A 12,020-nucleotide genomic window follows, 5' to 3' on the forward strand; every position below is an offset into this window, starting at 1 on the left:
GGTTTGTAAAACATTTGTAGTAAAGCATCATCCGATCATACCATTTCATAAAACATATCACGTGTCTGAAAACCCAAAACATGAAAGTAATAATAATTTCAGAGTACAATCCCAGAACATCTCATAATGAGGAAAACCAATGTGTGTGTATGATGTGCCGCTACCACGCCAGCTCCTTCCCCTTCGCTGAAGAGGTACCTGAAACCAAAACTGAAAACTGTAAGCACGAAGCTTAGTGAGTTCCCCCATCGTACCACATACCATACAATCATATCACATACATACTGCCAGGCATTTCTGGGGTGTCGACCTACCCGTACGACCATTCTGGGGTGCCGACCTACCCGTACGGCCATTCTGGGGTGCCGACCTTCCTGTGTCAAGCCATTCTGGGGCGCTAACCTACCCATATCGAGCCATTCTGGGGTGCTAACTACCCTTCGATCCTAACAATCAAACCTCGGGGACTATGTCACACCCTACTACTACTATCACATATAACCTAACACAAACATATTATCAGACATATCTGGGGTGCCTGAACTACCCTTCAATCCTAACAACCGAACTCAGGGACTGGTCCCCTCCTACTACCTCTATTGCATATAACATAACAGCCAGCATGCAAACATATCATCACATACTGTCAGACATATCTGCGGTGTCTGACTACCCTTCGGTCCTAACAACCGAACTCTACTACTATCACATACAACATATCATGCTAGCATATAACATATCAGGTAGTAGCAAGCCTAGATGATATCACAAATACAATCATCTATCATACGTCTCCTACTGGTAGGCCGGCATTGTGGCCTTAGACCCACCGCTACTGGAAGGTAACTCACCTCGTAGTAGCTGTTGAACTGTGCAGGAATCCTCTAGCTGCTGCCGCTGCTACTGCTCCGGAAATCCTCCGGCTATAATTCCCACAAAACACTTAGTCAGAAACTGACATCTACTCTTAGGGTAAAATGACCATTTTACCCCTGAGCAAGTCAAAGTCAAATTCAACTTCTAGTTGACCTGACTCGCCGAGTTGGCTCGCCAACTCGCCGATTCCCTATCCTTCCATTAGACCTCAAACCCGTCTCTACTCTGCGAGTTAGGCGATGACTCGACGAGTTTTCCTTCTAAATGAACATCGACTGAATCCTCAACCGACTCGCTGAGTTGTATGAACAACTCGTCGAGTTCATCATCAACTGATGCTCAGGTCCTGCCCTTGACCCGCCGAGTTGTATGAACAACTCGTCGAGTCCATCTTCATCCCCAAGAAGATTGCCTTGGACTTGCCGAGTCTGTTCATGCACTCGCCGAGTACCATGAATTTCCAGAACAATGGCTTAGTCCAGAACGTTGGGTCACCCCTTGGGACCCCTTAAAACCTTTCCACACTTAACTAGGTCCTTATGACCCTCAACTGATATGGGACAGAACCTTGGACTCGCTGAGTCTAAGAACAGACTCGTCGAGTTGGTCACAACCACTCATTGAATCTTAGTTTTCTGATGTACAACACTTGATCAAAATGTAGATCTATGCTTCAACAATCGATCTAGCACGTAAAGTTACAACCTTTACGTGCTTGCATGGGACTTTAAGTTCAAAAGGTCCAAAAACAAGCTCTCACAATGCATGGGGCCTTCCTTGAGTGCAAAAGCCACTCCTTTCTGCCTTATAACCCCTCAAAGGACCTAGATCTGAAACATCGCCCTCAAACCATGCTTGCAATCATGGTTGGTGACTAAAATGGCTTAGAAAAGCCCTAAAACTCCCCAAAATGGGGTCTATCAAAAGAGCAAGCAAGGTATAGACTTTATACCTTCTGAAGTCAGAAAATGATGCTCAAAACCGAATCCTTCTAGCCTCCTCTTAATCCTTCATGCTTTTCCTTCCTTCCTTGGATCACAAAAACACCAAAATCACTCCAAAGGCCTTGGATTGCTTCAAAAACGGCTAGGGTTTGCTATGGGGGTCTTCTGGGAGCAAATGGGACTAAGGAGGCCGAGTTAAGGTGTTTAAATAGGGTGAACACCCTCGGATTAGGGTTTTTGCCCAAACAGGGTCTACTCGCTGAGTCCGGGACTCGACTCGCCGAGTCCACAACTTAAACTCCATGCCTCATCCCGCTTCTACTCGGCGAGTTGGTCCTTCAACTCACCGAGTCCAAGGCTAAAAATGTAACATAAATGAAAATTTAATAGCAGAATACGTACCAAGAACCAGGTGCTACAAGAAAGCTGACTATACTCCCACTAGCCTTGACATAGACACAAGATTCATCTTCACTTCTTGAAAAGCCAAATTCTTTGACTTTCTCATCAAAGCAAAGATTTCATCTGTGAGGTGCCTGTTTCAATCCATAAATGGATTATCGAGCTTACACGCTCTATTGGGTTATTCTGTATTGACAAAACCCTCTGGTTGAACCATGTAAACATCTTTAGCCAACTTTCCATTAAGGAAAGCGGTTTTGACATCCATTTGCCATATTTCATAGTCATGAAATGCAGCAATGGCTAACAAGACCCTAATAGACTTAATCTTGGCCACTAGTGAAAAGGTCTCATCATAATCAACTCCTGGAGTTTGAGAGTAACCCTTTGCAACCAGTCGTGCCTTATAAGTGTGTACATTACCATCCATGTCGGTCTTCTTCTTGAAGATCCATTTGCACCCAACTATCTTACGATCAGGTACATTGTCAACCAAGTTTCAAAATTGATTGTCATACATGGACTGTATCTCGCTATCCATAGCCTCTTTCCATTTAGCAGCCTCAGGGCCTATCATGGGTTCTGTGTAGCTGTTAGGCTCATCCAGATTTACCACTGTGTTATCACTGATAAGTGTCTCACCTTCTGCAGTAATATGGAAACCATAGTAATGCTCAAGTGCATTCCTAACTCTGGTGGAACGCCTCAGAGGTATAGATTCTTCAGTCGTCTCAACAGGAGTTTCCTCCTCAAGTTGAGGGCTAGGGTTTGAGGTTCCTTCACCACTTGACTCTTGAATTTCCTCAAGGTCAATTTGCCTCCCACTGCCGCCTTGCCTCATGAATTCTCTCTCTCTCTCGAAAGTATCCTATTCTTGCTACAAATACCACATTATCATTGGGTCTGTAGAAGATGTAGCCAAAGGATTTTTGTGGGTAGCCGATGAAAATACACCTTTCGCTTCGGGGTTTGAGCTTATCATGAGTCTCACGTCTCACGAAAGCCTCACAACCCCAAATCTTGATGTGGTCTAGATTGGGAACTTTTCCAGTCCACATCTCGTGAGGTGTTTTGGCAACCTTCTTTATAGGGACTAGATTAAGGATATGGGTGGCAGTCTCTAAGGAATACCTCCAAAATGATATTGGTAGCGAAGCTCGACTCATCATGGAACGAACCATGTCCAACAAGGTATGATTGCGCCTCTAAGCTACACCATTCAACTGTGGTGTCCTAGGAGGTGTCAATTGTGAGACAATCCCACATTCCTTAAGATAGTCAAGGAACTTAGTACTAAGATACTCACCACCATGATCGGATCAAAGCATCTTAATGTTCCTGCCCAACTGATTCTCCACTTCTTGCTTGAACTCTTTGAATTTCTCAAAGGTTTCTGACTTATGCTTGATTAAGTAGACATATCCATATCTACTAAAATCATCAGTAAAAGTCACATAGAAGCGATTAGAATCTCTTGTGGCGGTTCTGAAGGGTCCACACACATCCATGTGTATGAGGTCTAACAAACCTTCACTCCTACACAAGTGCCAGTAAAAGGTGACTTTGTCATTTTACCAAGCAAACAAGATTCACAACTATCATCTGACTTTAGGTCAAATGACTCCAACACTCCATCTTTTTGGAGTTGGCCTATGCGTTTCTTGCTTACATGTCCAAGACGATAATGCCATAAAGATGCTTTATCTAAGCTAGTGGAAGAGTCAATACACAATACATTATTTCCAAGATTATCTACAACATACACAGTTTGATACATGCCATCACAAGGTAATGCTTTAAAATAAAGAACATTATTAAAGAAAGCATCAATACTACCATTATTATTATCAAAATAAAAGGTAAAACCTTGTTTATACAATGCATGAAAGGAAATAACATTTCTTGCCATTTCTGGAAAATAACAACACTTATTCAAATCTAATGTAAACCTACTATTTAGCACTAAGGAATAAACTCCTATCTTGGTGACAGGTAAAGCTTTCCTGTTTCCCATGATCAAGTTTGTTTTTCCCTACTCCACATTCCCACTTCTTCTTAGTCCCTACAAATCACAACATATATGAATACCACAACCTATGTCAAGGACCCAAGACTTAGAATGAGGTGAGTTATTAGACAATATAGTGTATATAGCTGCATGGTTGGGTTTTACTTTCCCATCCTTCAAATTGTGTTGGTACTTTGGGCAGTTTCGCTTCCACTGCGACTTTTCATGGCAATAGAAGCATTCAGCCTCATTAGGGTTAGCAGAAGGAGTGACAAAACCTTTCTTGGTTTTTCTTGAAGAGGAGCCTTCAAGGGTCTTACCCTTGGTACCCTTAGAAGGGTTCTTTCTCTTCTTCCCTTTGCCATGCCCGATTGCCAAAACAATTGGCTGTGATTGGAGTAGGAGTAGGAGTAGTAACAGCTGACTTACCCTTTAGACCACTTTCAGCGGTCTTCAAGAGTCCTTGAAGTTTGTTGAGGGTGACTTCTTCCTTGTTCATGTGATATGTCATGCGGAATTGATCATAACATGATGGTAAGGAGTGCAAAATGATGTCTATTTCTAACTCCTCGGGGAAGTTCACATTCAGCTTCAGTAAACGGTCCACATACCTTTGCATTTTCTGCATGTGGCCCGTGATGGGTTCACCATCTTTCATTCGGGTTGTTATCATGGAGGAGATTATTTCATATCGCTCTTGACGAGCACTTTGATGGTAGCGGTCCATCCAGTCCTGGTGCATCTCAAAAGGATAATAGTCCTCATAGTACTTTTGGAACTCGGCTGTCATGGTGGCCATCATGATGCATGCCACTTTTGTAGCATCTCTTTCATGTACCTCATATTCAGCAAGCTCTTCAGGAGTAGCAGTCGGCTCGGGTACCTTCAGCTCCTTGTCGAGAACATATTCTTTGTTCTCATACCGAGTGACCATCCTGATGTTTCTGATCCAATCTGTAAAGTTGGACCCATCAAAGATGACTCTCCCACAAAGATTCATGAAAGAGAAGGAGCTAGTAGGGTTTGAGCCAGAAGCATTGTTATTGGAAGACATCTGAAAAGAAGAGGGAATAGATTAGATTAGATTTAGATATAGTCCTTAATAAAACACCCAAATGTAGTATTAAGGCTAGGACCCAACACAATATTTTATAACTTAGAAGAGGGATGTCGTAATCTAAGTTATAAGATATCTGAAGGTAGGTGAATGACGATTCACCAATTTCCACCATGAAAACGAAATATTTAATTAGGTTTTAATTGGTTTAGAAACTCCTAGATTCTTTGAGATTCATTGAACTTTCTTCAATGGCATGTTTCAATCTCGAGTGTGTCCTTCAAGTTTTGTGACTGGGATGTCGAGGATCACAAAACAAGGTGTGACGTAACCATGCAAATTACTTGGTACCCTTAATATATTACTCCTCAATCGATGTGCCGGTTAACCACACACGCTCCATCGATACTATGATAAACATTAAGTCACCCTTTACCTACCTTGTTAAGTTCAAGTTAGTGTGTCGGTTAACCACACACGCTCCACTAACGACTTAAACAAAGTGTAAAGTGTAATTTCATGGATTAGCACCTTATTCACATTTTCCTAAAATAACTAAGATTGGGAATTCAATAAAGTTTAGTTACTTTAGTATTATCATTATACTTTTAAAGAGAATTTGTAAGTCCTTGTCCTACCCGTTCGGCTAACGACCCTCCACCGATCAAGGAAGCGGTGGGTGAGAGTGGACACCCATTAAGTTGCCATTTTATAGGCAACAACCTTATACCCCCGTTATAGACCAGCTTCGTGAATGAGGCGTACTAGCGGAACTTTTAAAATTCTAAGGGTTGGAACTAAAGTTTTAATCATGACTTTACTTGTTCCAAAACTTGAGGGAAAGTTTTGTAAACTTTCAAAACTTTTCATTTCTTATAACTTATGAATTTAATTGAGTATTAAAATGAAGAATTTTCATTTTTCTAACTCTTGTGTTCTTTTAATGGATTTTATTAAAGTGTGACCTTTGGTTTTCCATAACATGAGGAAAAGTTGTGGACTCCATTAAAACACATAATGACCATGAATTAAACTACCAAGTAGGTTACAAACAATTCCTATGATCATCTAATCTTCATAAGTTCAAGAACAAGAATATAAACATTTCAAGAATCATAAATTACTCATAAAACTTGTAATTTTTTATTATAGCCATTGTAAATGGATTAGCATAAACATTACACCATCTAAAAAAAGTTTTATAACACCAAAACAGTTTAGGGTAATGTTTCTAGTCTATTTCCAGCAGCAAAAGTCGAAAATCTGCATTCTGAGGCTTCTACTCGTCGAGTGCACGAACCTACTCGACGAGTAGGATGAATTTAGTCATGAACTCGGCGAGTCCCCTCATGGACTTGGCGAGTTCATCATGCAGACAGCAAGAAAATCGACTTTTTTTTCACAATTTTGCATCAAGTATCAAACAAACAAGCCTAGGCTCTGATACCACTGATGGGTTTTGAGCATTCTAACACTCCTATGGTGTACATGCAACCCTAGAAACCTTGGATCTATGTTTGACTAAGATACATGAAAATAATTCTTTTTCCAAGGTTCTTATCCTATCTAGCATGGCATGGGGAACTTGAATCAAATAAAGCTAGTAGAATTACTTACCTTGTAGTTGTATTTGATTGCTTGGAGTTTTAGAGCCTAACACCAATAGTGTGGATGCCTCAAATGGAAATCACAAATCACCACAAACTTTGGAACCTTGAGAGAATAGTCACAACTATCTTGAAATCGGCCCTCTTACTTTACTCACCCCAACTAGTGTGATTTCAAGAACCAAAGCCTCCTTTATATAGTGTGGTGGATTAGGGTTACATCCATGTAAACCCTAATACCCATGTCTTTTCATTTCCATGAGATCCATGGGTTAAAGCTCCATGGAGTATCCATGGACTTTCCAAGCAAGCCTAGCTCATTCCAAATAAGCAGTAGCCCACACTATATAAATATAAGAGCCCATATTTAATTAGTAATACTTTTGATCTTTAAATTAATCCTAGATTAATTATAGATCAATACTAATTAAATAATATGATTTTATATTAATATCTTAGAACTTATAATATATTAATAAATTATAACCTATACTATTCTCAAAAAATTATCCATAAATTGTTCGGGTGAAGTGCAACCCAAATGGACCATGCCGGGTCGGGTCAAGTACATACCAAATATAGTAATGGACTTAGACACTATATCCATTAAGTTTGTCGTACTAGGCTGGGAGCAGGCTGCTACAAGTGTGGCAAGACGGGGCACTTTGGCAGAGATTGTACTACCCCCACCCCCACAGTTCAGACATCAGACCTGATTTGCTTTCATTGCAATAAGAGGGGCCATAAAAAGGCTAACTGCCCTAGATTGACAGTAGCAGCAGCAGCAGCACCAGTGGCGGTGCTGACTCCAGCGAAAGCTTGGGTTACGGATGGCTAGAAGGTCAGGTCAGAGGCTCCAGTTGTAAGGAGTTGAGCTTATTAGCTGACAGCCGAGGAGGCATGAGCCGTACCCGATGTGATAACGGGTATGATTTCTTCTCTCTAACTTTTATTATATGTCGCTTGTGATATTGATGTGTTATGTCCTATGTTTGTTTAGGATCGTTTCATGTGAACGGTAACCCAGTTCAGGTGTTGTTTGATTCGGGTGCTACCCGATCATTTGTCTCTCTTGCGCTTATCAAGAGGTTCCCTGAGTCTTCGAGCATGTTAGATTGCCCTCTAGAGTTCGAGATTACGGACGACCGGTCAGTGCGAGTATCAGAGGTTTTCAAGGATTTTGTTTTGAGGTTGTTCAAAGAACGCTACTAGGTAGACTTGGTTCCCATACGATTGCGGGGGAACAAGGTTATTATAGGCATGGATTGGTTGAGCCCCAATGGGGCAGTGATCGACTACGCACAACAGTTGGTTCGGATAAGGACCCCCAAGTGGGGGAGAGCTGGTGATTCAGGGCGAGAGGCCACAACGCAGTCCAGCTTTATGTTCAGCAGTGAGGGCTAGGCACTACCTCCAGTAGTGGTGTGTAGGGTATGTCGCCTATGTCTTGGATACCTGAGAGGCGGGTAAGGCGATGGTGAGTGATGTACCGGTGGTACGAGAGTACGTGGACGTATTTCCAGAGGAGCTGCTTGGGATACCTCTGGAGAGGCAGGTAGAGTTCATGATCGACCTAGTCCCTGGTGTGGCTCCGATAGCCAAGTCACAATATCGACTAGCTCCTCTTGAGATGCAGGAGTTGTCTACACAGCTGCAGGAGCTGTTAGACAAGGGATTCATTAGACCAAGCAGTTCACCCTGGGGAGCCCCGATACTATTTGTGAAAAAGAAGGACGGGTCGCATCGGATGTGTATAGATTACCAGGAGCTCAATAAGGTAACGGTTAGGAACCGTTACCCACTCCCGAGGATTGATGATCTCTTTGACCAACTTCAGGGAGCATCTTGGTTCTCCAATATCAATCTACGTTCGGGTTATCATCAGACGAGGGTCAGAGAGGAGGATGTGCAGAAGACTTCTTTTCAAACGCGGTATGGTCACTATAAGTTCATGGTGATGCCTTTTAGGCTCACGAATGCCACAGCGGTGTTCATGGATCTCATGAACCGCGTGTGTAAACTAATTTTGGATCGGTCTGTGTTAGTTTTCATTGATGACATCTTGGTTTATTCCAAGACTCGGGAGCAGCATGAGGAGCACTTGCGAGAGGTGTTGGATACTCTTAGGATGGAGAGGTGTTGGATACTCTTAGGATGGAGGTGCAGTTTCTTGGGCACCTTGTCAACTAAAATGGGATTTCAGTCGACCCGGCCAAGGTGGAGGCCATGATGAGGTGGGAGGTTCCGAGGTCTCCATCAGAGATTCGGAGCTTCCTTGGACTGGCAGGATACTATCGGAGATTCATTCAAGGCTTCTCCAAGATAGTCGTGCCCTTGAACCAGTTAACAAGGAAAATTGTGGTCTTTCGCTAGGGGCCTGAGCAGCAGGCCGCATTTGAGACATTGAGACAGAGATTGTGCGAGGCACCAATCTTAGCCCTGTAGAGGGTGTGGAGGATTTTGTAGTGTGTTGTGATGCGTTCATCTCGGGACTGGGCGCGATATTGATGCAGAGGGGGCATGTTATCGCCTACGCATTGAGACAGCTGAAGCCTCATGAGGCAAAATATCTGACGCATGATTTAGAGCTGGGGGCAGTTGTCTTTGCCTTCAAGATTTGGCGTCATTACCTTTATGGGTCCTTTGTACCATTTACACGGACCATAAGAGTTTGAGGTACCTTGTGGATCAGCCGAATCTGAACATGAGGCAGCGTCGATGGCTTGATGTGGTACAGGATTACGATTGTGAGATCGTCTACCACCTGGGGAAGGCCAATGCCGTGGCCGATGCGCTTAGCCGCAAGGTAGCGCCTATCAAAGATATTTGCATGAGGATGATTGTGGTGACTCCGTTATTGGAGCGGATTTGAGAGGCCCAGCAAGAGGCCATGAAGGAGGAATATCGTAAGAGTGCGTATTGTGGGTCAGGTTTCCTCCTTAGATTATGACAACCATGGATTTTTGACTCTACGCTATAGGGAGTGGGTTCCATATCATGGAGGTGTGCGCTGGGTATTGATGGAAGAGGCGCACAAGTCCAGGTTTTCCATTCATCCTGGGGTGACGAAGATGTATAGAGATCTTCGTCCTGATTATTGGTGGCCCTGCATTAAGCGTGATGTAGCTTGACTGTGACATCCCCATTTTCACGGCCAGAAAAGACCGATTTTTTTTATGCTTTATAAAAATCAGAGTACCACTTTTAATAAAAATGTTGCAGAATTTGTACCCAGTAAAACATCATAAATACGTTATCAAAGCATTTCCGAAGAGAAGTATTTTTATTCATTTAAAAAATTTGGGATGTCAGCGTCAATACAGAAACATAAGCATAAACAGAACTTACATTCATTATCACTATTGATTTATATCTCCTTAATCTCTCAGTGTAATGTGACTTCATATCAACACCTGTGATATAAATAAGCTGAGTGGGTCAGGTTGGGAAACCTGGTGAGTACATAGGGTTTTCAACCCACAATAATATAATTATTATGTTTAATCATCAAACAGTTAACCCAATTACCCATCCCATTATCTTCTTTACTCTTAAGTGTCTACCCTAAGAATCAACTATTTCTCATTCATTCATTCCTAAGGATTATCCTAAGGAATAGGTATGAAGTCCGTCGTTGTCAATGATACAGTTGTCAAGCACAACTGCTAGTTATATCACTTAGGCGCAGCTTCCAGAATCGTGACATTCTATATGAGGCGCAGCTGCCAGTATCATCCTTGGAACACAGCTGCTAGGGTTATCTCATTTATTGACAATATCGTTTGCGAGAGCCCACTGGCAATACATGTCAATGAGTTTTTAGAGTACACCAGTGAACACATCGTTCACAACACCTATAGGTTGCAAGCCGGCTAGTGTTCCACTAGACTGTCTAGAATAGTCTGTGGTTGTCATCCATACTCTACTAGATGACGGGGCCAACTTTTGGGGACAAGGCTTCTCACATCATCCAACTCTCACCCTTACCTCATGGTCTATATCACCTCTCAACTCATCATCCAACTCATATTTCATCTACCCATGTTTTACCCAACATATTATGTAGATATAAATACATATACAATTTAAATCATATAAAACTTGTATAAAATTGTTCATCCAACATAGATAGCAAGTATACATATAATATGCACACATAGCACGTAGTTTATATAAAATACTTCATATCTATGTGTAAGATGAAAGGGACCATGCTCTCACAACACGTAATTTATATTAAATACTTCATATCTATTTGTAAGATGAAAGTAACTATGCACTCACTTGAAGAGGTGGTGATTCCAAACTCAGACAGCGCTTCGCTTCTTAAAAATAATTTCCTTCGACGAAACCTAGTATTATTACCACTAGAGTTTAGTCTATTATTTGCCGAGACTAATTAATAGTCTAGCTATTATTACTATTATATAAGCGTTAAAAAATACTTATATAACTCGTAATAATAGCCCAAGTACTTATTATAAGTTCCTAATAACATTACTAAAATTAAATAAAAGCTATATTAAAAAATAGCGTAGGCGTAGCTCACTTACAACGGGTTTTATTGAAAACCGGTCTTTGCTTGGAGCAGCGTTCCCAAGCCGAAAAGCTCTTCTTCTCGGAGCCGTCGAGCACTATAGGGCTTCTGCATCGTGCTAGGGAGGTTCCCTAGGCTTTTCGGGGGGTTTCGGGGCTAGAGAGAGGATCTAGAGAGAGAATAAAGAGAAGAAAGAACAGGAAAAATGTGAAGAAAATGAGGGTGGAAGGGGTTGTATTTATAGGGTGAAATATGGCTAAAATTGGTGCCACATGTCACCATCTATTGGCAAGCCTCGGGGAGAAAGCAATGGCCAAGATTGTGTCGCGTCACCTATTTTGCATCAGCACACTGCCGACTTCTAAACCCTGTAACTTTCGCATACAAGCTCCGTTTTCGATGTTCTTTATATCCACTCGCAGGTAAAAATAAGATCTACAACTTTCATTTTGACTCCGTCGGCTAATTCTCGACCAATCTTAAATTTAACAATATGATGAGATTATACTGTTAAATGTCCACGTAAAATTCATAACTTCTACATACGAACTCCGTTTTCGTATGTCTTTTTACCGTTGAGTTCCTATTA

This window comes from Lactuca sativa, chromosome 7, assembly GCF_002870075.4.
Source record: "Lactuca sativa cultivar Salinas chromosome 7, Lsat_Salinas_v11, whole genome shotgun sequence".
NCBI lineage: Eukaryota > Viridiplantae > Streptophyta > Magnoliopsida > Asterales > Asteraceae > Lactuca > Lactuca sativa.